The sequence below is a fragment of the Artibeus jamaicensis genome, unplaced genomic scaffold, assembly GCF_021234435.1.
Source record: "Artibeus jamaicensis isolate MK-2021 breed Jamaican fruit bat unplaced genomic scaffold, CSHL_Jam_final contig_402, whole genome shotgun sequence".
In the NCBI taxonomy this organism is placed as follows: domain Eukaryota; kingdom Metazoa; phylum Chordata; class Mammalia; order Chiroptera; family Phyllostomidae; genus Artibeus; species Artibeus jamaicensis.
In genome coordinates this window covers 14,622,532-14,649,286 of record NW_026521818.1, presented here as the reverse complement: position 1 = coordinate 14,649,286, position 26,755 = coordinate 14,622,532, and the positions used below count along the sequence as shown (strand labels likewise).

General features: G+C 40.2%; 1 protein-coding gene across 8 annotated transcripts in view; it reads right to left on the bottom strand.

The window, feature by feature from the left end:
* The window catches only part of SNCAIP (synuclein alpha interacting protein), a 142,939-nt gene that overhangs the window by 75,772 nt on the left and 40,412 nt on the right, over positions 1-26,755 (bottom strand). Inside the window, exon 1 of one of the 8 annotated variants that reach the window (XM_037165554.2) lies at positions 2,009-2,114. The exons of the other annotated variants lie outside the window; for them this stretch is intronic. The gene's annotated coding sequence lies outside the window, so the exon portion shown is untranslated. Of the gene's footprint in view, positions 1-2,008; positions 2,115-26,755 lie in introns of those variants that run through there. 8 annotated transcript variants of the gene reach the window in all.

Below are 26,755 nucleotides of genomic sequence, written 5' to 3'. Positions count from 1 at the left end.
TCTTCTGGTCCCGTAACCACATTGGAGAACGACTTCCTAAGATCAGTGACTTGTCCCAGTCCTGACTACATCTGCACTTAATTAAAAGATGGTGACCCCTTCCCCACATTCCCCATCTCAACAGATGTTAACTTCATTATGCAGGATCCATGCCTAGTGTCCTTCTGATTAAACTGCCTCAGTGGACTCGACTAAACATTTCCCATGAAGACCACCCAGAAAACTCACAAGGTCTTAAGTCTGTGTACACATGTGTATGTGTGTGTGATTGTATATGCGTGTTTAATTCCCAGTGCTATACAAGGGACAGTCGTTGGCCTATAAAACTCTACAAGATTTGGGCCTGGGTTGCTTTAAAATTTCCTTTCTCCATAGTTCTTCATGGCAGCAAAGATGTTCTAAGTTTCTCCTGTTAATGAGATCTAGGTTTATAATTTTAGATGAGATCCTCTTAGAGTAGGAATCTCAATGTAGGGATATCCATTCCCCAGAACTACAGTACAATAAATCTCATGGCTACTAGTGAAGAAGAAAAATGGAAAAATGCAAGAATCCAGTAATAATTAGCTTAAAATTCAATGCTTACACCACATGTATGCATTACACAACACCTAAAATAATTATTCATCAAATTCAAATGTCTACACTGGCTAAAGGTGACAAACAAAATCCTGCTTATGTATTGAAAATTATAATTATGCTGTGCTTATTTTTATTGAATCCAAATCCAGAAATCAGATTATGAAGGTTTTACCAGTTCTTCCAATTAAAATGTTCTAGTTTAATAACCAAAAATTGAAATAAACTCTCTGTAAAATAGAGGTCCCTTTTTTTCCTGAACTGGAGTATAGTTTGATACGTAGGTAGTTAAGCAAGCATAGTGGGCTAAATGTTTACAGTAACCAAGTACCTGTACATCTGTGCGTACATACAGAGTGTCATTTAGAAACACTATGCTTTCATCCAGTGTTTTCATCTAGCCCCAATTTACTAAAGACACTTAAAGGAAGGAAAATTAACAAAATATGCTTCTATCTTGGATGAGGTGCTATGATTAAAAGTGTAAAAACGGATCCCAGTGAATTTAAGTGATGCATTTCCAATGTGTCAAAGCATTTCAATAAAAACGTAAGATGAAAACACGAGGTTACTGCTCAGTATCTTTAGGAATTCAGCAAGGAGTGTTACCCACAGTTTGAACAATATGCTGCTTTAAACACAATACCTTGTACAGAGTAAATATGTAAATACTTAAAATATTGTTTATGTGGAGTTCATATCCAGACTGTGATTACAGTTGAGTCACTTTATAACTTCTATGTTAACAGTCTCGGTATTGTCCTAAACAACAAATGCTGTGATGATTATCTGTGTTCAACTTACAACAACTTAGTGTTCACACGTCTCCTTCTTGAACAGCTTCCCTCAAATGTCTATTTTGAGAGGAGTCAATCTCCTAACTTCCCTCTCAGAAATGATATATTGATGCAGGCCATGGAGACGTTAGCTGCGCCTTCCAATGATGGGGCTCATCCTCCATTGATTAAAACCAAGGTTTGTTTCCTTTCTTTTTACATTAAGCGTATGGAGAAAGAGTAACATTTGCAAGCTGTAGTGTTGGCTTTTCCTTTTTAGCACCCCAGAAGGACACCAACTTCATTTTGTAATTCACCAGCATGAGCAGGAAAGGACTGAAAGCAGAGAAGCCTGAAGAGAGGGCTGTGAGAACAGCTGGGAAAAAGACACAGGCTGCCAAGTCTTTTAAGAAATTGACTAAGATAAAGTGAGAAATCCAAAGTGGAGCAATCAGCCACATTAATAATATACTGAACTTGGCTCCTCTAAGAATTTCAATTTCTGAATCATCATCTCCAATCCAGATGTCACCATATGTCATCTTCTTTCTTTCTGAAAGGAGAAAAGACATCCAGAAACAGACAAAGACTAAGCTGGCTAAAGGGAGAATATCAATCAAAACTAAAAACATTTTCCCATAGTAAAACTCTACCTGCTTGTTTCTGAAGTCACTTAGGCAATCCATATGAATTCTGCTGGTGGCCAAGGGGTGTGTGCTATTTCCTGCATTCACATATTCTGATTTTTTGGTATAGATGAAAACTGGGATGTGCACAACCACACCAGCCATCCAAAGTGCAGCAACCATCTTCAAGGAAGGCTTCTGATGGTCCAGGTTTTGAGACTCGTTTAAGGGGTGGACAGTTTGGTAAAGCTTCCAGTGGTAGAGCAATGCAAAGTATAACATGAACCAGATGGCCAGTGAGGTCGTCAGGGCTGTGGTGAAGTGCAGAACTTTGCAGCCAGCTGAATCCAACATGAAACCAGAAGAATAAACAATTTTCATGGCATTCACCACCAAGTTTTTAATGAGGTGGACAAATATAAGACTGAAAATCAGAAGAAAGGATGTCTGCAAATGCCCAGTGATGCATTTCCTGGTAGAATAAAATAAACACGTGTTTCCAACCGAGCTCACAAGGATGAGAACGGCACAAGTGATGATCTCAAGCACGTCTGCAGACGGCATCATGGTTTAAGGCAAATCAGTGATCTCAAATGGCTTCTCTTCCGCTTCAGCTACTAGGCTTTCAGATAACTTTTAAGAGGTCTTCAGTGAGAAGACCTGTGTTTTTTTAATCCACTCTATGCTGACAAAATCATCGACTGGTGTCAATGGTTCAAAGATGCTCTATGACAAAATTCTGCTTGCTCCAGGGATGAGTTGCTGAAAACAGGACCATATCCCAAGACGATTCTGTTTTATCATCTCTGAGGACCTAACTATAATGAGAATGTTCTAGGTGTCATCACTTAATTAAAAATTCTCAGAAATGTATTTATAGCACTGTAATTTCCTAGATACATTGTCATGTGGTTTTCAACCATCATGAGGGGGAGAATAAAATTAAATCTGCACCAGCTAAAGAAAGGTGGCCAGAGGTTGAAGTTACCCTCTTCATTCATGGAAAACAAAGAGGTAGGCATGTCTGAATAACAGTGAAAATTTCCAAATAACAAAAAAATGACAAGTTACCAAAAATGGAAGTAACATGATAGAGATTTATGAAGGGCAGTAGTTTTCTGGTTTCTATAGTATTTTGAAAAGCAGGAATGCCCTTACCTATTGTGGTGATGTCAAGTCCATGTGAATATTACAAAAATATGATAGGAAACACTTGCAAAGGCAGTAGTGGATGAAATCAAGAGAGGAGGAAGGAAGTGATTAGGGAAAGCCCCCTCCCCTCCCTCAAGAGCACAGGAGACTAGGAAATAATTTCTGTCTGAAGTATGACTGGGGAGTTCACAGCAAGGACAGAAAAAAGGCATTGAAACATGTTGCTCAAGTAATCTGGCATTAACTCAGTTTTTGTATGAATTCAGTTGGCCAAGAATGTCATAATGATCCATTCTGAGGACAGACTACTTTCCCCCTACCGTATTTGCTTGTAACTTTTGCTGTCAATCATCCACTCTACACTGTCACAATATATGCTTCAGGCTGACCCAGTGGTACACTCTAGCCAGCTTGCACTGAGATGAGCAACTGTGCACATCTCTTTCCAACTCTGTGGTCAGTGCCTTCATGTTAGGAGCTTGAAGTTGCATATGTCTGCAGTATTTACACCATGGAAATGAGCAAATGCTACACACTGGGGCTTTTGGGGGAAAGAAGAGTTGTTTCACTAGGACAACACTGGCCTAAAAAATAGTCATAAAAAATCAGCTGACATTTTTTCTGCATCAGGATAAGACCAGTATTTGGCACCCCCAGCTCCTTAAGTAAGGAACGGTATGTGTAAAAGGTTTATGGCAGTGTCAGCAGGTGAAAAAGCTGAGCCCCACAGATCCACTGGAGGAGGTGGAGGTCGGGGGGCTGACACTTCCTATTAAACCCCTTATCTCTCATTGGCTACTAAGACAGGTGCCCATTTCAGAGTCCCCACACCACATTTTTTTTAAGCAAACTTCTTTTTTAAAAGATTTTATTTATTTATCTTTAGAGGGGAAGGGGGGAAGGAGAGAGGGAGAGAAACATCAATGTATGGTTGCCTTTTGTGCGTCCCCTGCTGAGAACTGGTCTGCCAGGAACCGGCCTGCAACCCAGGCATGTGCCCTGACTGGGAATCGAACCTCGATCGTGTGGTTCGCAGGCCTGTGCTCAATCCACTGAGCTACACCAGCCAGGGCCCCACACCACATTTTCATTTCAGAAGATATAGCCATTACCTTGGTGTCAACTGCAGTCGGTCAAAAGGCTAAGTTTCCAATGATGATGATAATACTAATACAAATACTAACAAAATAGTACTAGTAACAAGACAATAATAATGCTCATACTGGCTACCATTTATTTAACACCATTTTGAGCCAGACACTATGTTGATGTTTGGCTTTATAAAGTTAGCCTCATTTAATCCTTAATATCATTTCTCATTTCACTGATGAGGAAACAGAAGACCAGATGGGAAAAGTAAATTGCTCAAAGCTACTGAGTAATGGAGACAGGAATCAAAGCCAGGTATGACTGATTCCAGCACCATCGGTTCTTTATCGCGGCCTTTCCACACACGCCCTCAGGGTATTTTTCTGTTGACTATTTTTGATCTTCCCCTAATGCTCACAATCGGGGCACTCAACATACAGAGCCCATAATAAACTCCTTTTGAGAAGAGTGTCCTCAGGTTTGTAATATACAAGTCATGCATGTTTTTGAGTAGCAATTAGTCGTCTCCCTTCTCCTGCAATGACGGTAACACACATGACGGGTGTTTACACTTCTGCGTCTCATAAAGATGCTTAAACACTCTGCGCTCCAGTGAGAGATGCCTTCCTCAAAACAGAAGAAGGCTATTGGCAGCAGCTGTGAGCTCCGCCTCCCACCCTGTTCCTGACTGTGTTTATGCAGAGGCATGATGACTGACCGCTTGGACTGAACTTGGGGAGCAGTGAGGAACAACTTTAAGACCATGCAACGTACAGCCCACCCTAATTTGAGATCTAATTTTAGGATAATGAACTAAGAAATTGTCTACATGAGGCTATTTCTCAAATATACCCAAATGGTAATAATTTATGGTAAGTAGTACTGGCTTCTCGGGGCTAAAAGGGAGAAAAATGTTTTGTAAATTGCGCCCCTATCAAAGGCTTACATAAACATTTATTTTTCAAAGGGTCAGCAAACATGTAATATGTTCCTTTGCATTAGGGTATAAAACATGTGTTGTTTTCCCCTACAGGGTTATTTCTGTATGAGAGAAATAGCACACTAAAAGGGAAGGGAAGTAAAATTAATTTTTTGAATACTGGCTTGATTGATGGATAATACTTTCCTTTGTTAACTATGGCAAAGTAGGGCTAACAAGATACCTGTGTAAAGCTGCACTTGATTGTCTACTGAGAACCTACTGTGTGCACAGCATCACACTGGGCTCTAAGGATGGTGCACTGGAGTGGAAGCCATTGTCCCTTCTTTCAAGAGGCACCTGGTCTATTCATAAGAACACACTGTTGTATAATGCATATGTTATATGTGTGTATGTGTATGTATAAAACACTATATTATGTGTACATGGATGCATATACACATATCGTGCCATTTATTAGATTTAAATGGTTATTTATTATAAATTAATAAGTAATGAACAATACAGTGTAATGAATTATCTGATCATGAGTACAAAAATAAAATGTTCAGAGAAGACAGGGATTTCCAGGGGTAGGACTATTTTTAATTTTTAATTTACAGAAAAGGCAACTGAAGCTTCGAGAAGTTAAAGCACTTGCCCTCACAGGAAAAGGTGGCATTGAAGTGTATAGCCCTCTAGCTTTCAACAGCTTTTCTGAAACAGAAAGAGACAGGGAAGAGCAAAGATGAGTGCATTGTGAAGCAGAGGGGCTAAGCAGTGGGTGCAACTCCAAGGCTCCCCAAGAGCTGCACTGATTATGATTAGCTCCTGATGGCAGACAGCCCATTTCTCAAGGCCAGAAGGGCCCAGGAAGCGATGCTGCACCTTCCACCAAGGGAGGTAACTGTCATGTGTACACTTCAAGAAGGAAAGAAAAAAAATCTTCCTCTGGAAACTAAACATAGGCTCTGCCAATCCAACTTCAGTGAGGTCATTTGAGAACTGAGGAGTTCAAAGGTTCTCTACAGCTTCCATTTACTTTGGCATCAGATTTAACAGAAAAAGAACTAAGGGAGAATGTATATGGCCAAGGCTGTTTTCCAAATCGCAAACTGCTGAAGTTATTTAGGATTTAACTCACAATCACACGTAAAGTGGTTCAGATGTAAATGCTTTCCGCGTGGCTTAAGGCAATCTAGGTTTCCTCAAATGCACATGTGCTGTTCTAATATGAAAGCTACGGAGTCAAAAATCTCAAAGGACTTTGGGTTCCTCCTGATTAGAGACTGCTGTTGCTTCACGCGACATTGGGTTGGAGGAGAAATAAAACACACTGTCTTCATTTGGGCATTAGGTTCTCACAGTAGCACAAAAACAAACAAACCTTGCAGGCTGAGGAAGGGGATTTATTCCTTTAAATTGAGTATGTAATACAAATAAATGTCTTTTAAGAAGAGATGCTCAAAACTTGGTTCTGAGGCTGAATGTATACAAAAGGCACATTAATTTATTTTAATGCAGATCAGTGTAGTGCATATGGGGAAGGGCATGCCTTCATGAGAGCAAGCTGGTCTAACCAAGCTGGATAATTTACTAAGAATAATTCACAGAAAGATGTAGCTTAAAATTGCCCGATTTGTTCCATGGCCAGGAGCAACATGGCCAAAATGAAAGGAACCGCCAAATTTTTTATCTTGTAACCAATGGCTGCCTGAAGTTATTTTCAATTCTCTCTAAAGCAGTGATTTTGTGACCAGCCAGGGCAGGACTGAAAACCCCTAGCTCCAAATTAGAAGTACATGAAGAGGAACTTTAGCCTAGCTGGGGCCCGAGCAATTAAATGGTAACTGCCTTTTAGATAGACTGCTGTTGCTAATTATATTAGTGTGCTCGGTGCTGGGAAGTGTGGATAAGAGCTCCAGGCCACTCGGGTGGGGGAAAGGGGCGAAGACTGACGAAGCCTGGCACTGAGCGGGACCCTTCACAGATGTTCTCTTCTGAAATGCTCACAATAACCCACGAGGTGTCACCAGTTTCAGTAAGGCTGAGTAACTCTCCCAGCTGTTTCCACTTGGTACGTGACTGGATCAGGAGTCTCACCAGGTCTGTGTGGCTCCAGAGAGCACTGAGTTGGCAGGGCCTTGAGCAGGAACAGGAGAAATACTACATTCAGAAACTGGCAGAATCTGGGCAGTAGAGAAAGATGAGAGAATTTGAAATCAGGCCTTAAAGAAAAAGTCTGCAAGTATGAAGAGCCCAGGGGACAGCCCACACAGGGAAGCTTTGAGGGTAGAGTCTGGGCAAGGGGGCCAGGATGGGAAGTGCCACCACCCTAAGAAGAGGAGGGGCTTTATGGTGCTCAAGGAAACCACTGAGCACTTCCCACACTACAGGTGCCGGAGGAGAGGCCCCCGATGCTGAGGCTGCAAGGCCTTGTGAACCAGGGAGCAGAGTGCAGACTGCCTGTACTGGCACCCTCTAGGCTCCTCTCTAGGCATGACGAAGTCTGTCCCGAGGAAAAGGCCTGGGCTCAATCATAGCACAGTGAAAGGTTTATCGAGTCATATTTACTCTGACCTCAGGTTCCCCACACACAATGAAATATATAGATTCATACGTGCATATGTGCAAAGTGTCTATATATACCCATGTACACACATATGTTTGTATGCAAGCTGTTATACAGTTGCCAGTTTTTGTATTTTCTTCCTAAAATCACACAGTCACAGAGCAGCTTTATACTTTTCACTGGAAGGTGTTCCATGGGCTCTTTGCAGAGGTGGAAATTCTAGACACACTGTCTGAGCATAAACTCAGTTACTTGGCAAGCAGTTATGGAATGTTCCCCCAACCTCCTCCAGGCTGAGTCCATCCTGAGCCCCTTCGTCTGTATCTCTGTTCTCTCCTCTGAAGATTAAACCCACCTCCAGCTTGTTGCACCTGACCACAAACAACCAACAACCCATACCAACCCTACAAATGAAATCCACCCCATCTTTTCTCCCCTCTCATCCAAACTTCTCAAAAGCAGCATCTACATTCAATGCTGACACCTTATCCTCTCTTACTTCTTAACCCACCACAATTTTGTTTCTTCTTCTTTTTCCTCTGAAAATGATTTAGAACAAGATTAGCTCCTACCATTAAATCCAATAACACCTGGCCCTGTCTCTCATTCTTTCTCTTTTTCCTTTAAGGCTCTGATATGTTTGCTCCTTATAGATCAAAAGTCTTGGTCTACTTCTCTTCTCACCCAACAATGGACCCCTATTTGTACAGATATCCATTTGCTTCTGGATTTTACTGCCTGGAAGTCCCATAGGACACCCAACTCAAGGCATTTTTTAACTTCTTTTTAATCTTTATTGTGTTTTTTTCCCATTACTCTTTAGTCCCCTTATAATCCCCTCCCCCCCAGCAATCATCACAATATTGTTCACATCCATGACAACTTTACTTGGCCACAGAATCGTTCTCCACTCAGCTAAGGTCAGAGACTTGGCTATTATCCCTGCCCCTCCCTCTCACTCACCCGCACATTCAACCACTCTATCAGTTAAATTTTATCCTTGCATCCTTCCTACCATTTTCTTATGATAGCTTCTCATTTTTTTTTCTCCTGAAGTGAATTTGAGAAAAAAATGACTAAAGGCAAGAAACTTAGTACAGTTTTGCTTCTTCAAAAATGCTGAGTCTACACAACTCTCCGAGTGACTTAAAATACAAAAGTGGCCTTGTCACTTTACTACTGAAAAATGCTTCAGTGTCTTCCCCTGCCTACAGGGTGGGCAGCCAGTTCCTCCACCAGCTACATAAAGCCAACCACGCCGGATGCCTGCCTGCTGTTCAGCTCCTACCAAGAGGCCACAGGTCTCCTGAGTTGTTCTGCCTGCTACACTTTTCAAGTTTATTGGAAAATAAATAAATAATAGTGATAAAAATAAATGAAGTGAAATTAGTTTAAAACAAGATTTTTTGACATTAGAGCCACCTGACCTCAAGTTGGCTGGTATGCATGTATTCATACCAAAGCACCTAGTCCAAATGACTTCATTGGTGAGACAGTCAAAACACAGGTGTCCCATTTTCATGACTGGCAAGCAAAGGACATGGTGGTACTACAAATAACATATTCGTTTGAATGCAGGAGCAATCGCAATCAGCAGAACCCTAGTCAATATCAGCCAGCTTACACAGGTTCTTAGGAGAAGGAGGTCTGTTACTTCCAGAGCGAGTGCCTTCTGGGAACAAATGTTAACTGGTGGAATAGGCAAAGCAACATGTAACTAATGAACTATTGGTATTAAATGCATCCAAGTCAGTGAGAAAACAGAAGCCAATGTACCTGGAAAGTCGATGTTTTAAACATAGATTCTTTCCCTCTTGACCACATGTTTTGTCTGGGACTCAAACCCTTATCCAACTTTTCGAACTCCATACCCCAAGGTAAAGCTACCTCGACCAGGTGTTGCTGCACTATTTAATTTATTTGAATGTGTTTGTTATCATTATATGGATATCAAGGTGAGGGGGCACTGCCAAGGCCACTGCTTCATTTTGTCAAACTCCACGTGAGTTCTTGGCTTACTCCATTCTTGTTATCTAGTGAAATGTAGAAATGTAGACATTTCTCCAGTTTCCTCCTCCCCCATTTAATCTGATTCTGCACTTGGTAACCAGCACACATTCCTAGGAGTTCTCTGACTTCAAACATTCCATTCCATTAAATTATCCCTGTTTTAATCCACCACAATTTACTTCAAATCAATTCTGTAGTTCTTCTATATATCTCTGATCTTAACAGAGGGAAAACCTGGCTTTCCACTATTATTCTTTCCATTTGCTCTTTCTAGGGTCAGAAAATACCCAGATTTCTGAATTTCCCACATGCCCATTGTAGTGAACCATAGGGTAATCTTGATGCCTCAGTAGGCAGTAACATCCAGATTCATCTAACTCTAACAAGATATCTACTCCATCACCCAATGTTCACGGCACTTAAGTCATGGAGACCCAGTGTTCTCATCTGTAAAATGGGCACTTTGAGGGTATTGTGAAGATCACATGAGATCACCTGGGCAGTCCTTAGAGTAGTGTTCAATAGACATTAGTTGTTCCTGTGTTTACTATTATCCTTATATGAGATCAACTACAATGTCTCCAGTGATAAGCAAAATTACTCATTGTACACAGTCAGCGATGATCAGAAAATCAGGACTGCATCTGGAATTCAGATCATTTACACATATTATCTTCCATTTTCAGTTGTCTCAAACTGCAACCATCCTCCAGCGGTGGAAAATCACTAGGGTCGTACTTTTAAAATCATTGCTGTTAAAAGATGGTTGCACTGATGCAGGGCTGAGGAAGCATGAAAGATCTTTCCCTCTTTTTTGTGTCTGGCCTGGCATTAGGAAGTGATTATGTGGAAGCAGAAGATGAAATGACACTGACAAAAAGCTGTTCTGGAAAACCCAGGAGACAGCATGAGCAATCACACTGGAAGAGATCATGCTGAGGATGTTTAGGTCAGCAATTCCAGCCCTTCATCAGAGGATGACAATAATTCTACACAGGGAGGCCTGGTTACCCAACTTCCCACAGTTTCAAGGTCACATAGGGATATAAGTCATCATAACATGAAAATATTCATGAATTGGCTGTTTTAAACACTGCCCCCAAACAAAAACCTACCTCTCTGCTTACAAGTAGCATCTCTCTGTATTTATTACATCAACATTTTTTGGAAGTCAGTCCCACACTCATTGTGGGAGATTTCAAATGCTCCTTTAATGCGACACAAACACAATGCCAGGGGATTGGACGGGAAATTGCAAAGCTCTCAAAAGATGCAGGATTCATGATGTCAGAGACAGTGATGTTGAGTAACAGCTTGAAATACATATCAAACCACTAGAAAGGGTGGAGTGGCTTGTAATTTCAGAAACACATCAACAAGGATGGTGGTTTCATAGATGTTTCACAAGAGAATGATGTGAGTGTCAAAAGGTAAAGAGAGGCTTTGGGTAAGCTGATTAAGCCCAAGGACCTTGTGGGAGTGGGCCAAAATGACCATAATTATGTACCACAGCACCAAACACAAAATGATGTCATGTAATATGAAGGTATAATTTTGTTGAGAGAAATGACTGTCAATTCATCCTAAAGTTCTAATGTAAATCTCTTTATATATAGGCATAAATGGACTTATAATTTCAGTTTAAAATTTCGAGAAATTTTAAATTGGTGAAGTTTGTTTATATAAAAGTTTTCAGTTTGTAGTGACTTCACTTTTTAATTGTTTATTGGGATGACACAGGTTAATGAAGTTACGTAGGTTTCAAGTGTACAGTTCTATAACACATCCTCTATACTCTGCATTCCTGTTTACTACCCAAAGTCTAATCTATTTCTGTCACCATATATTTGACACCCTTCATCCTTTACTGTCTCCCCTGACTCGTCTTTCCCTCTGGTAATCACCATATTGTTGTATGTGTCTATGAATTGTTTTCTTTTTAAGTGGTCTTTTCCTCCTCACCTGATTATTCTCAGTTAATGAGGACCTCTGGTCCATATAATCATACTTATTTTTATGGAGTATACTTGGAGACATCACAAAATAAACCCTAAGTGAGAAATGACTGTAGTCCAAGAGAAAAAAAAAGAGCTCTTCTCCAAGTAGAGCTCCACCTAATGAACTTCATGAAACTAAAGGGACGGTATTGCCTTCTGAGCAACTACCACATGCCAGGCACTTTAAATGTCTAAGTTCTAAAACAAAAACTATGCAAAGTTCTTATAACTATCCCCATTTTAGAGACAGGGAAACCGAGACATGGGTTAAGTAGTAACCATTACTTCACAGAGCAAGTAATTGGTGGAGAAAGGATTACAATCCATATCACATAAGAGCCTAACATCATTCCACCTGATGCCGAGCAGTCAATATACCTGATGCTGGATGTCAGAATTGGTGGAAGCCAGTAGCTTTCAGTTCAGCTGCTAATACAACCCTATTCAGTACCAGCCTCCACAAGGAAGAAACTGAAATGTAGTTCTGGGGCTCGCTGTGCACCTGTCAGGAAAATGTAAGATCCACACCTCCAGGGGGCTCCAGGCATTCTGTCCAATGGGTGCAGAAGCAGACATCTGAAGCACTTGCAAGCATTCTTATGTATTTGCTTGTTGTGGGATATTCTTTTCAGTAGAATGGCAGGCTGTGTGACTAAATATTTAGGTCTCAATACATCAAAAGCAATTCTGATATCAAGATGTTAAAATCCCCAAAGTGGTTACAGGTGCTCCTGGAACAATGTTTGCCCATGCCTGTGTGTAAGAACTTGACCACAAATGCAAGCAATCAGCCCTGACTGCCCAAGGAGGTTCTCACAGTCAGGTAGGTTCTCCAGGCCTTAGCGTGTTCTGCAGGAGTCCTTGCAGCATGAGGTCTAACTCTGGAGATGCTGAAGGCACTATGATTCCTGGCCAGCAACACGTGTTACAGGCCTTTATCTCTGAGCCTACAGATTCATGGGATGCTTAGCACTCAGCCTGGAAAGACATATTATGCTTTACCTTTTCCAATAAAAATTAAATTAATACAACTTTCCACTAATAGCTATTGTATCTTTCTCATCTTAGTAAATAAAAATGTTCACTAATTCATTAAGCTTTCTGGAGAAAGTCATATTGGATTTATATTCGTTTTATTAAAGCTGGCCTTTAAAACACAATTCGCTAAATTATTCTGAGCTTAAATTATTTATTTCTATATCTTAAAACAAAAATCAATTATTGTTTTTGAAGCCATTTTTACTTGAAAATAATTTTCATATCTACTAATATGAAATAGTTTTCTATCTAGACAACTGTATATTAAAAATTATTTTTAAAGACCTTATATGAGCTCTGACTGGTGTGGCTCAGTTGGTTGGGCGTCATACCACAAAGCAGGAGATCGCCACTTCAATTCCTGGTCAGGGCACATGCTTGGGTTGCAGGTTTGGTCCCTGGATGGGGTGCTTATGGGAGGCAACTGATGTATGTTTCTCTCCCTCCCTCCCTCCCTACCCCTTGCTCTAAACGTAAATAAATAAAATAGGTCTTTTTGAAAAGACCTATACTTTTTGTATAAAGTATAGATAAGGATTTCAGATAACTTTTTAAACATTACATTTAAGGAAATTAAATTAACTTTTAAGTTAATTAATTAATTAAAAAGTTAATTAACTTTTTAAACAAAACATTTAAGGAAACCTTAAAAAGCCAAGAATTTTTAATAGATGTGATTTGTTATAAGGAAGACACAGATTCTAAGCTCTGGATTACCTTCCTTCTTATTACATATATCCAGAAGTTTCTCTGGGTTCAAAAGTTCAGAGCAACAATTTATAAGGGTCTTAGCTCTGAAGCAAGCCAGAGGGAAAGTGCTGCTTTAAATCAACACGCAGCCACAGCCCCTGGCCTGCAGCGGGTCTTGCCAATCCAGCCCGGAGTGATAGAGAGTGCTGCAAGTTCACCCACTGTCAGGACACGTTTGAAAAAGCCTGATTTCCGACAAGGTAAATTCAGAAAAACTACGCAAACTACCTGCAGGTACACACATTCCATATTCGAACCTTTGGGAACTGTGGTCTTCGCGAGAGAAGAAAACATTGTGCATACATCCTGGAGATAAAGGGGAAAATGGTTTATCGTGCTAAACAGAGGCCAGGAAAAATGTATTCTCCTGGAAGTCATGTAATAATGCCTCTATTTGAAGATATATAGGGGAATTGGAAAGGATTCCATTATAATTAAATATTTCTCCCATGTCTTCTTTACATATTAAGAAACATTTTGGGGTTTTTTTTTGTCCTGAAATATAAGACTATTTAGGAGTAAGAAACGGTTGGAGACAAATTTTAAAGCGATGAAGGTATCTCTCGCTGAAATATAGGGTTCTTCCTTCTCTCTCTCCTCCCTCCCTTCCTTCTGCTCCCGGTTACCGAGCACCATGACTATTGGCTATCAAGCAGTGAACAAGCAAAACAGGCTTGCTGACTTCAGGGAACTCCTATTTTAATACAGTGCCATCCAAAAATTTTCTTTGATGATAGAAAAGTTCTGTAGGTGCACTGTCTGATACGAGAACTTGTAAGGTGTTGTGCAATCAAGGAACTAGATTTTAAGTGTTACTCCATTTTAATTTATTACATTTAAATTGCCACATGTGGCTACTGGCTACTGTATTGGACAGCACAGTACCAATGGATTAATAAAACAAGAAACAAATAAATAGTATATAAAATCTTTTCAGGTTTGGACAAGCGCAATAATGGAAAAACAACAGGCTGAGTATGACTAGGGGAAAAGGAGTCTGGGCTCTTTTAATTGTGGGGAGTCAAGAAAGGCCTCTTTCTGCACAACAAAAGGCATCAAGCTATACTAAATGTGGGGGAAGAGGGACCTGCCAAGTGCAAAAGGCCTGAGGTGAGAGTGAGCTTAGAAGGGAGGCGGGACCAGAAGGCCAATGTGGCAGAGAGAACTGGGCACCGACATGGGGAGATCAAGTCAGAGAGCAGTGAGGCAGAGACGTGAGCACGCAATGCCTTATGGCCCACGGGAAGGAATTTGGAATTTACTCTGATGTGGAGGAAAGCCAGTGAGTGGCTTCAAGGGGGAGAGTATCATGAGCTGATTTATGTGTAATCCGTTCAGACAAACAGCTAGCTGGAGACCAGACAGCAAGAGTGGAAACAGCGGTCAGGAGGGAACTGCGTAGTCAGGCCTGATGCTCCAGAGGCCTGTCTAGGGCCACGCCAGTGCCAGACTCAGAATGTATTGTGAGGGCAGAGCCAACAGGCCGGGGTGATGGATGACATGTGGTGAGAGTATGTCTGCATGTGAGGAGGAAAAAGGAGAGCTCTAGGAGGATGACTCCCAAGTTAGCTGTAGAGTTTATCCCAACATCATTAGACTCTGGGGAGGGGGTGACCTTTGAACTCTTGAACAGTATAAGAAAAAAAAAAGGTGCTCAAATTCCCAGAAGTAGTCAAACCAGAAAAGCCCTTATCCATATGTTAGGAAGCCCATGTGTGTGTGTGTGTATACAATTTTAAGTAAAATGTGCCCAATTATTTCAGTCTGATCAAAAAGAACTTATTTAACCTTAGGCATATAAACTGTGTAATGATGCTTTAAAAAGGAATCCAACTCTTGCAGTATTTTATTGTTGCCAAAACATGCTTTGGCGTAGTATTAAACACAATCTACATATATTTAAGCTTGCATAAATGCCACCCACCGTCAAAACCAGTTGTTCTAAAGCATAATCAAATGCTACCTCGTAGGGGAGTCAGGGTACGTAGAGACCACTCAAATCTCTCATTACAGGTATGGTTTTCAAGTATTTAACCTTGGAGTTGACAACGTAGTTCCCTGTGTCCATTGGTGTATTATGCACAGAAAAGCTGTATAGGGATTTCATAAACAAGGTGGCATCACTACATATGTGCATCGAACTTAAGTCCAATGCCACAGAGTCAGGGAGAAAGAAAGGAAAGCAGCTAACAGAGTATATGGGAAATTGCACATGCCATTTCCCTCAATGAATATATAGGCCTGATAGTGAGTATAGGACTCAACAGGAAATGAGCTGTTCTGCCCATGGATTTGGCTCCCATTTATTTCACGGTGTGAGATCTTACCACGCCTGGTGCCCTTCTAGTGTTACCATTTCCTATAACAGGGCCCTGCCTCATCTGATGCTCAAGCAAAGACAAAGCGCCGTTTCCAAAGCTGGAGGAAAAACTGGCAGCACTGGGCTTGTGGAAAAGTGGATTTTATGGGCCATTTAACAGGCATTCAAGGGTCATTTTGACTAGACGTAATTTTTGCTTCATGCACTGAGTTTATAACCTAATCGCCTTATAGGATGGGGGTTCACTATGTACCATTTTATTGGTACAGAGGCTTCGACTTTTCTCAGAAGGAAAATCATGAAGGATCCAATATAACTATCTTTCAGTTGAAAAGAACTTGAAAAGCAAGGCCTCAGGAGTTTGTTTTGTTCTTTCTTAGTGTTTGTTTTTTAGGGTATGCCATCCTTATACAAGGACATTCACACAAGCAAAAGAAAATATACAAACTTTGAGTAATTATAGCTATTAAATTTATGGCCCCTGAAACACAGTTTGAAATCTAAGTTGAATTTGGCGCATGTTTATTTATATAACCTGTGGAGAAGTACAGAAATGTCTTTGCGTGGAATTTACCCACCTCTCTAGAAATGTGCATGGTATGAGGCTAAACTCTTGAACAAGAACATATGCCCCCCACACACACATACACACCCGCACAAACTTCTTTTCTACTAAAAATTATATGATCTCAAAACTTAAACATCCTTTTGGAACATAAACCCAGAATTTATATCCTGGCACTTGCAGATTTGGGAGTGATGCCTAGAAAAACAAATATGCTTTCTTTAATTAGTCCTAAAGGAAAAGAAATACAGCTGAAAATTAATATTGTTGGTTTAATAATGCAATAGAAAACACTGTTCATAAACTGAAACAAATCAGAATTTATCCTATGCTTTAATCTGAATAAAAGTATAAAAATAAATAAAAGCCTAGCTGATCTGCTTTAAAAGGGATGTTTCATTTACTGTTTTTGATTAGTTTATGTTTTTTGCTTATGTTTAAACTCCTACTAGGCTGATTATTGAACATATCATATAACCCGAGTCATATAATATTAACATGATTACTTCACTATATATCTGCTCCAAGACAATCAGCTCAGTCAGAGCAACTTTCCTTTCAATTGCCTTTGCTGAAAAGTTGCATAAACATCCCAGACCAGTTAATTCTTTCCAGGGGCTTTAAGCCTCATTGACATGCAGATGAGAGCCTGATCAAATGACAAGCCTGGGAGCCAAGTGATGGGAGTAAGTTCACCCGCACAGAGATGACTGGGCTCCAGCCTGCAAGCCCAGGAGGACAGGGCAAGAGTTCTCCCAGCTCTCACCATGGCCAATCTGGAAGAGAGCCTCTTGTAAAGGAATATTAAACTGCACTCAACTCTCAAAACATCCTTCCTCGAACGCAATGAAACATGTAATGAGAAAGGGAAAGGAAAAGGAAAGGCTATTCCGTGCCTTAACAAAGTAAAATATCCAGTTTTCTTAAACAGGAAGAATAATGTGAATCAAAGAAGTGCAAACATCTACTGGGGTGGGCAGGTCATGCCAGTGAGTCAGCTGGGAAACCTGAATTCTAAACTCTGTGAGGGCAGCATCTGGCTGCAGCAGCCTGGTTGCTAAGTATATCCTGGTGTTAGCATAGGCAGCTAGTTAGGTATACACAAAAGAGAAGGGAGCTAAACTAGCTAAACCTGATTAAGTCTGGATGCTACAGCTTCACAGACAAGCCAGCGTGCCAGGGGACAGCCGAACCTCCTGCAGGGACATTAATCCCTGAGCAGGCAGGAAAGATGGGTTTTCCAATATCCCCCAGCCCCCAGATTTCCCCCCAGATTAATAGGGGAGGGGGGAAGTTAGGGGTATGGAATAAACAGTGAGAGGGAAAATTATTCTCCTGAATCATGCACATAGGAGCCAAAATGGCCACCATAAAGGGGAGGGGTCCAGCCTCGGAAAGCTGTAAACAGGATTAGATAGGATATGGGCACAAAACCCCAGAAGATCCAGGGAAGGGACTGGATAGGGGGAGAACCTAGTATAAACCCTCAAAGAATTGCAAGATTGGTTGGTTTGAAAGAGGGCTTACCATTTCCTAAACCTAAGGAGATATAATCAAAGTTTATATCGTATATGCTTTGTACAGAGAACAAAAAAGTCCCTTGGTGTGCTATTGGGAAGCACTCTGCCTGGTTTCAGGAGTTGTAACTGCCCCCCATGGCTAAGGATGTGTAAGCGACCTCCAGAATGCCAGTCAAGGAAACAAAGCTTGTCTCTGCTTCCTCCCCTGGCCCCAATGCTTGGTCGGTTACTCAGAGACAGGTACGACCCCTCAGAGGAGGGGCAACCTCAGCCAGACATGATCCCTTGGGAGGCCACCATGGAAGGACTGGGGGGGGGGCAGGAGGCTGCAACAAAGAGAGAGTGATGGACCCTTGCCCCTCCCCTCCGCTATTGTGACATAGCCCAAGTCCCCATTTCATCTGGGAGAAGTGCTTCCTGACCTATGATAGGGAAGGTGGTGCAGCCCTGTGCTGGAAAGGGCAGGTTCCCTGGGGTGATCAGGCCTAAGAAAGAATATGTAAAATCCTGTGAAACCTGCTTTGTTTAGAATGCTCTCATTTAAATGATAAGGGTCCCAGCAAGAAGTTTGTTCCTCAAAGTTTTATGACTCTTTAGCTATCTGACCCTGACTGAGAATAAGCCCTCACAGTTCTTTGAATATTATCTATTGTTTGATCCTTACCTGTATTCTTGTGCAAATGAACCCAATAAAAGCCCTTTGAGGAAGGGGCTCTTGGCCCTTCTCCTTTGAGGGATCTGCCACCTCTCCTCCCCAAGCAGATTATGTCTTGGTAGTTTCACGGAGAGGGGGGGCATGACACGGGACTTTGAGGGCAAAGTTGCCCTCACAGTGTGCTCTCTCTGTAACAGCTGGGCTCGGAAGCACAGCAAGGAAAGAGTGCTGAAGGAAAACAAACACTAAGACCATGAAGCTGCAAATGCTAATGCTGGGGTAATGGCAGTGACCTGGGCCCTGGCCCTCCTCCTGGTCTTGGTGGGGACAGGTGCGGGCCTGCAGCCCCAGAGGCTGGACTTCCACCCAGAGATGGATGGAGCTGGGCCACCCGGTTGTTGATGAGGTAGTACAGCAGCCTCTTTAGGGGTACCTATGCCCCACATACCCCTTCAGTAAATCTTGCCACTGTATCTCAAATCCTCCTAAGCATGACTCCCAAAATTCTTTTCTCAGAACTTCACAAGAACCCATTTCCAGATTGATCCAGCACTGCCTTGGTCACAGTCCACGTCCAACAACATCAATGTTCTATTCCATGTCTATAAATCTGTGACATGGTTTTCACTCCATCTCAATACCTCTCTGTCTCTCTCTCCACATACATGTCCAGAAGGTACCCAGCCACGTACTATGAAAATTAGAGACATTTACTTCAAAAACACTACATGGGACAACAACACCTCAGTCCCCTTCAAACTAGGCACCTTGGGACCTCACATAGTTTTCCCAATAGCCATGAGCTGCCCCACCATATTTTCCTGAATCTCATCAATAGCCTGAAATCTCTTCCCTTTCGAAGGTGATTCTAGTTTTGGGAAAAACCAGAAGTCACAGGACACCAATCTGGGTTGTAGGGGGGCTGAGTCACCTGGAAGATTTGATGGTTCATCAAAAAACTCTGTACCAGAAAAGCTGCATGAGTTGGCGTGTTGCGTGATGAAGCTGTAGTCAGCAGTTACCCACAGTCACAGCCTTCTTAATCATCCAAATAGTTTCCATGGAGGAATGTTCAAGCTGACTAGTACAGTGAAGCCATCATTGTTCACACATGTGCATTCCAGGCCACTGTTCTTGGCTGCCAGGTTACATTGCTGTGTTGCAACCCATGCTCATTATATTAACAATGGCTAGACTTTTTCTGGGCCATGTATGTGTGTGTATGTGTGTGTACACACATATATACATGTTAATAAATGTTGTCATCAAGTAGCTGTGTAATTTGGTCAACCCACAGTCTCTGGGAAGCCCTTCTTTTCTCAGCTATAAATGTGGTGGTTAGATTACAGTAGTGGTTTTCACACTGGCACACCCTCACTCCACCCCATCTTGGGTGCTCAATACTATCCCTGCTTTAATTACAGCAGTTGCCCTTCCCCTCAGCTAGCTCATAACTGTTACAAATATTTTAATCTTTTGGTTGAAAAGTACATAAATCATAATTGTACAGCTTAATGAATTTTCACAAACTGAAGCCATCTTGCTCTTGCCCCATTTCAGTGACTGCCCCCTCTCTAACCCTAGGGAACCACTATTCTGAGTCCCAACACAATAAATTGGTTGGTCTTGTTAATTTTGTAGACATGGAATAACACAGTAAGTACACTCGTGCCTAGCTTCTTTTGCTCAACAGAATGTTGGCAGACATTGTTGTATATAATTGTTGACTCCTTCCAGCTCTAATAATGCTAATTACTAACCCAATATACACGAAAAAATATTTTTAAAACATCCATGGAAATATGATTGATCGCAGTAATAAAGAGAACCATAAGTAGATAAAGCCTAAATGATATCCTTGTCTACATGTGTGTCAAAGGATTTCCCATGTAGATGGGATTCCATATCCACTAGTGATGAGTAACTGGAAGCTGGTGATAATTCCAGAACTGTTCTAAATAAAGTTGCCAAGAGCCTACAGTTCTAATTAATTGTCCAGTTACAGCCATGGGATATCAACTATTTTGAACCTTTTTTTAAATCTGTAAAGCAAAGTGATTTTGGGTAGCCTATAACTTGTTTGCATGAAGATAAAAGAAACTATTTGTTGAATGGACTAATACCCACTTTTCAAGGAATCCACGGTTGTCTTCTTATACTGTTATTTGCCCACGATGATCTTTTCTTGGCTTGTAACTGTGAGTATTAAAAAGCCTGTTTCTTTTCACAAGGTTCACAGTTTGCGAGAGAAAGCTATGCAGAGGGAGGAAGGAGTCGGCAGAGCGTGGAGTTTGTACAGAGCAGTGAAATCACTGTGCATGATACAGTACTGACAGGTACATGTCATTACACATTTGTCAAAACCCATAAACTGCACACTAAGAATGAATCCCAATGTCAACTATGGACTTTGATGATAAGGATGTGTCAGTGTGGGCTCACCAAATGTAACAAATGTGCCCTCTAATGGAGTGGTGTTGATAACAGGGGAGGCTGATCAGGTGTGGGGGCAAGAGGTATTTGGGAAATCTCAGTCCCTTCCTCTCAATTTTGTTGTGAATCTGAATTTGGTCTAAAAAATGAAGCCTATTAAAATATTATAGAAAGTTAGGAATTGACAAGTATCCGGGGACTTCCCACAGAATGTATAATTTTGGATATATTTATATTAAAAACAATTTAAATAGTATTGAGAAGGTTGAGAGACTCTTATTAGATAACTTTTCCCAAGAACTTTTACAATATAGTAGTCCTCCCCCTTATCCATAGTTTTCATCTTCTAGTTATTCATGTTCTGAAAATATTATAAGGAAAATTCCCCAAATTGACAATTCATATGTTTTATACTGAGTGCAGTTCTGAGTGTCACAATGAAATCTCATGCTGTCCCATACTCCATCTTGCCCCGGACGTGAATCATCTCTTTGTCCAACTGCATCCATGCTGCATACACTGCCCACCAATTAAACCTGTGGATATGTTTTAAAAAGGAGGTTTATTAAAAACGCGTAGTTAACAATCAGTGGAAACTTTGTAAAGACCTCTCAGATTTTTATGCAAGTCATGGGGTAATCTTCCTTGATGACAATGCATAACTGATAATTCAAAGGACTTATTTTTTACGGGAACATTTGGGTGAAATTTAATGAGAGGAACAGAGACAAAAATAAGTGACTTTAACTGAGACTATGTTACCAATTCAATATATTTGTAAAAAGACCATCATCAAACAATGAACACCCAAGATTTTGAAACTTGCATTCTGCCAATCATCCATAAGCTCTGTTGCTTCCAACACAGTCATTAGATGAATTGAATATGGCCTGCCTCCTATGTCTCAGTGGGTGAGGTCACAGTATCTTGCTTCTAAGAAAACAAGAAGTCACCACTGCTAACAATCCTTCTGAGCAAGGCAATCATCTGATTTTCTGGTATACGGCTGACATGTTTTGTACAAACTCATTTGGTTCAGGTTAGGATTAGCCACATTTGCTAAATAGCCAGCTTTTCCCGATGAAGTCACTACAAACATCCTAGTTGCAGCTGGGTCCAAACAGAGAGAAGATGCTGCATTCTGCTGATTAGTGACTTTTGTTCAGGCCTGTCTGAGTCCTAATGACATTAAATGAAAAACATATATCTTTAATTAGTTTATATTCTTAATTTTCCTTTGGAATCAAAAAGTATCTTTATTGATGGGGAAAAAGAAGATGTAAAATGAAGAGAGAAGATACTACAAGACAGAATTTAGACAAGGTAACAAATGCATGGAAAAAAAAGCAACACTTTTCTATCCAAGGGAACAAAGTAAATGTGCTGAATCAACAGAAAAATGTTGGAGCTATAGCTGAAATAGAATAACATAAGATCTGGGTTACAGTAACTGATATGCTAGGCACAGTTAATGTTTCTAACAAAGATCTTTAGGATTAGAGAAACTAAACAGCACCCAACTCTGTAGGCAAGAATGAATACTAAATCTTAGCTACTACATGATATTTGGTGTCTGGCTTTTATTAAGCCTCAAAAAAAAAACCCCATAGTACCACCCTACCCTATTATTTCTGAATACCTGATCTCATCCTGAACTTTCTTTTCATTCCATCTTCCTATCTGAAAGGAAGGCTTTTCCAGGAAGCATCCTGAGAGTGGTTTGGAAACCTATCTAATGACCCATCATGTCCATACGTGACCTCCAGGCTTCACTGCATACATAAGCACCCCCTAAAAAAAACTAAAATAACATGGTTGCCTAAAACCCTTGCGATTAAGTTTGATCAGTGACCAGCTGTATGAGTTGTAGTCTGAGCTAAAATACAGAAAAACAATTTATAAGCTTTTCCTAGTAATCAACAATTCCTCAGGTAAAACTCTAATCCTTATGAACACTCTGTGGGGCATATTCTTTGTTCATGAAAGGAACACAAAAATCTAAACTACACTCATAATAGCTACTTACTGTATACTAAAATAAAATAATAATATTAAGTGACTATCATTGCAAATGTAAAAGAATTCTATTAGTTGAAATTAACTATGGGAAGCTGAATTAAGAAAAAAGAAGAAATTCTTTTCTATATTTTAAAGGAACTTAACTATCTCCGATAATCTCTTTCCTCTAAAACATAAAGATCAGCAGACTCACCTATGTATTTATAAGTCTTTGCAACTGGATGGACCCCTGAATGCAGATATTTCCATGCATAACTTATTCCAAATGTCAAAATGACATGACCAAGAAAATGCAATTATTGAAATAAATCTGTACAGAGTAAACTTCTATTAGAGTCAAATGAAACTTGGAGATTCTCCCCATCATTATTTCCTTTCCCACCATTTTCTAACTTACAAGAACATACTGAGTATCTATCTAGCATGAGCCAATTATAATATCCAGGTAGGGAGGAATGCAATGCAGTTCTTTAGAAAGAAAACTCAGCTGATAGGGGAGCAAAGGGCTGTGAAAGTCCTTGCCTGGAAGGGGTTGGAATAAATAATAGAGCAGTTCAGCCACAGGCAGAGAAATGCTCCATCAAAAGCATTAGGATCCAGTGAAGCACCATAAGTGGGAAAAGGAGGGTAAACTTACGTGGCTAGAGTAGGGCACATAATGGGATGGGACAGCAGAGGAGATGAGAAGAGTGAAGTGAGATGAGGTCCTGCCCACCAGGTCCTTGACTGCTCAGAAACATAAATAGAACAATGATGCTTTCTCCACAAAGAAGAAATAACAGTAGGGAAATAAACTGAAGAAATACAGGAATTAGTTGTCTTACTTAAAATATTTTTTATTGTTTATTTATAAGATAATAAACTGTCATTTATTAGAACAAAATTAAATGACATAGAGACTAAAAAAACAATTCAAAAGATCAATGAATCCAGGAGCTGGTTCTTTGAAAAGATAAACAAAATTGAAAAATTTTTAAGTAGACTCATAAAGAAAAAAATAGGAAAGGACCCAAATAAACAAAATCAGAAACGTAGAGATGAGAGTTAATAACTGATACCACAGAAATACAAAGGATTGTAAGAAATTACTGTGAACAACTATATGCCAAGAAATTGAACAACCTGAGCAAAATGGATAAATTTTTAGAAACATACTATCTTTCAAAACTGAATCAAGAAGAAGCAGAAAGCCTGAATAGAACAATTAACAACTACTAACATTGAAGCGGTAATTAAAAAACCTCCCAGCACACAAAAGCCCTGGACTGGATGCCTTCGCATGTGAAATTTATCATATCTTCAAAGAACTAACTCCTATCCTTCTCAAACTATTCCAAAAAATTCAAGAACAAGGAAAACTCCCAAACTTGTTTTACAGACTAGTATTATTCTAATTTTAAAACCAGGTAAAGATACAACAAAGAAAGAAAATTACAGGCCAATATCTCTGATGAACATAGATGCCAAAATCCACAAGAAAATATTGGCAATCCAGATCCAGTAATACATTATAAAGATCATACACCATGATCAAGTGGGTTTCATCCCAGGAATGCAAGTATGGTACAATATTCACCAATCAATAAACATAACACCCCACATAAGCAAAATGAAGGACAAAAAAACACATGATTATATCAATGGGTGCTAAAAAAGCATTTGATAAGGTACATCACCCATTTATGATAAAAACACTCAGCAACGTGGGAGTAGAGGGAGCATTCCTCAACATAATGAAGGCCATACATGAGAAACCTACTGCCAATATTATACTCAACAAGCAAAAACTAAAAGTGTTTCCCTAAAGATCAGGCAAGACAAGGGTATCTGCTTTCACCACCCTTAATCAACATAGTACTAGAAGTTCTAGCCACAGAAATCAGACAAGAAAAAGAAATGCCTCCAGCCCTGGCTGGTGTGTCTCAGGGGAATGAGCACTGGCCAATAAACCAAAAGGTTCCTGGTTTGATTCCTGGTCAAGATCATGCTTGGGTTATGGGCCAGGCCCCCACTTGGGGGCATGCAAGAGGCAACTGATCAATGTATCTCTCATACATTGATGATTTTTCTCTCCCTCTTTGGCTAACCCTCCCTTCCTCTTTCTCTAAATAAATAAATAAAATCTTTAAAAAATAATTAAAGGCCTCCAAATTGGGAAGAAGGAAGTAAAACTGTCATTATTTGTAGATAACATGATAGTGTACCTAAAAAACCCTATCGGCTCCACCAAAAACTACTCAACCCAATAAGTGAATTTGGCAAAGTAGCAGGAAACAGTCAATAGTCAGAAATTGATGGCATTTTTGCATACCAACAATGAACTATCAGGAAGATAAATTAGGAACAAATTCCATTTCCTACAGCAACAGGAAAAATAAAGTACCTAGGAATAAATTTAACCAAGGATTTAAAAGACCTGTACTCAGAAAACTATAGAACATGGAAGGAAAAAATTGAGGAAGATACAAATAAATGGAAGCATATACCATGTTCATGGATAGGAAGAATTAACATCATTAAAATGTCCATACTACCCAAAGCAGTCTACTGATTCAGTGCAACCCCTATTACAATATCAATGGCATAACTCACTGATCTAGAACAAATGCTCCCAAAATTTATATGGAACCAAAAAAGATCCTGAATAGCCTCATTAATGTTGAGAAAGAAGGACAAAATGGGAGGGCTCACAATACCTGATATCAAAGTATACTACAAGGCCACTATAATCAAAAACAGTCTGGTACTGGCACAAGAACAGACGTATAGATCAATGGAACATAATAGAGAGCTCAGAAGTACACCCCTGTCTCAATGGTCAACTAATATTTGACAAAGGGGGCATAAACATACAATGAAGTAAAAGTCTTTTAAATGGATGGTGTTGGGAGAACTGGACTGGTACATGCCAAAAAATGAAACTAAACCATGTTCTTACATTACACATCAAAATAAAGTCAAAATGGATAAAAGATTTAAATATAAGTCATGATACCATAAAAGTCCTAGCAGAAACCATAGGCAGTAAAATTTCAGATATCCCACATAGCCATATCTTTGCTGATATATCTCCTAGGGCAAGGGAAATAAAGGAAAAAATAAATGAATGGGACTACATCAAATTAAAAAGCTTCTGCACAGCTAAAGAAACCATCATCAAAATGAAAAGGGAACTGAAATATGGGAGGACATATTTGCCAATGATACATCAGACAAGGGTTTAATCTCCAAAATATATAAAGAACTCATATGACTCAACACCAGGAAGGCAAACAACCCAATTAAAAAATGGACAAAGGACCTGAATAGACACTTCTCCATGGAGGACATACAGAGGGCCCACAGACAGATGGAAAGATACTCTACATCGCTATCCATCAGAGAGATGCAACTTAAAACCACAATGAGATATCACGTCAGAGACCTGTCAGAATGGCCATCGTTAATAAATCAACAAAGAACATGTGCTGGTGAGGACTGGGAGAAAAGGGAGCCCTAGTGCACTGCTGGTGGGAATGCAGATTCGGGCAGCCACTGTGGAAAACAGTATGGAATTTCCTCAGAAAACTAAAAATGGGACTGCCTTTTGACTCAGTGATTTCACTGCAGGGAATATACCCTAAGAATTCCACAACACCAATTCAAAAGAATTTATCCACCCTTATGTTCATAGCAGCCCTATTTATAATAATCAAGTGTTAGAAACAGCAGCCTAAGTGTCCATCAGTAGGTGAG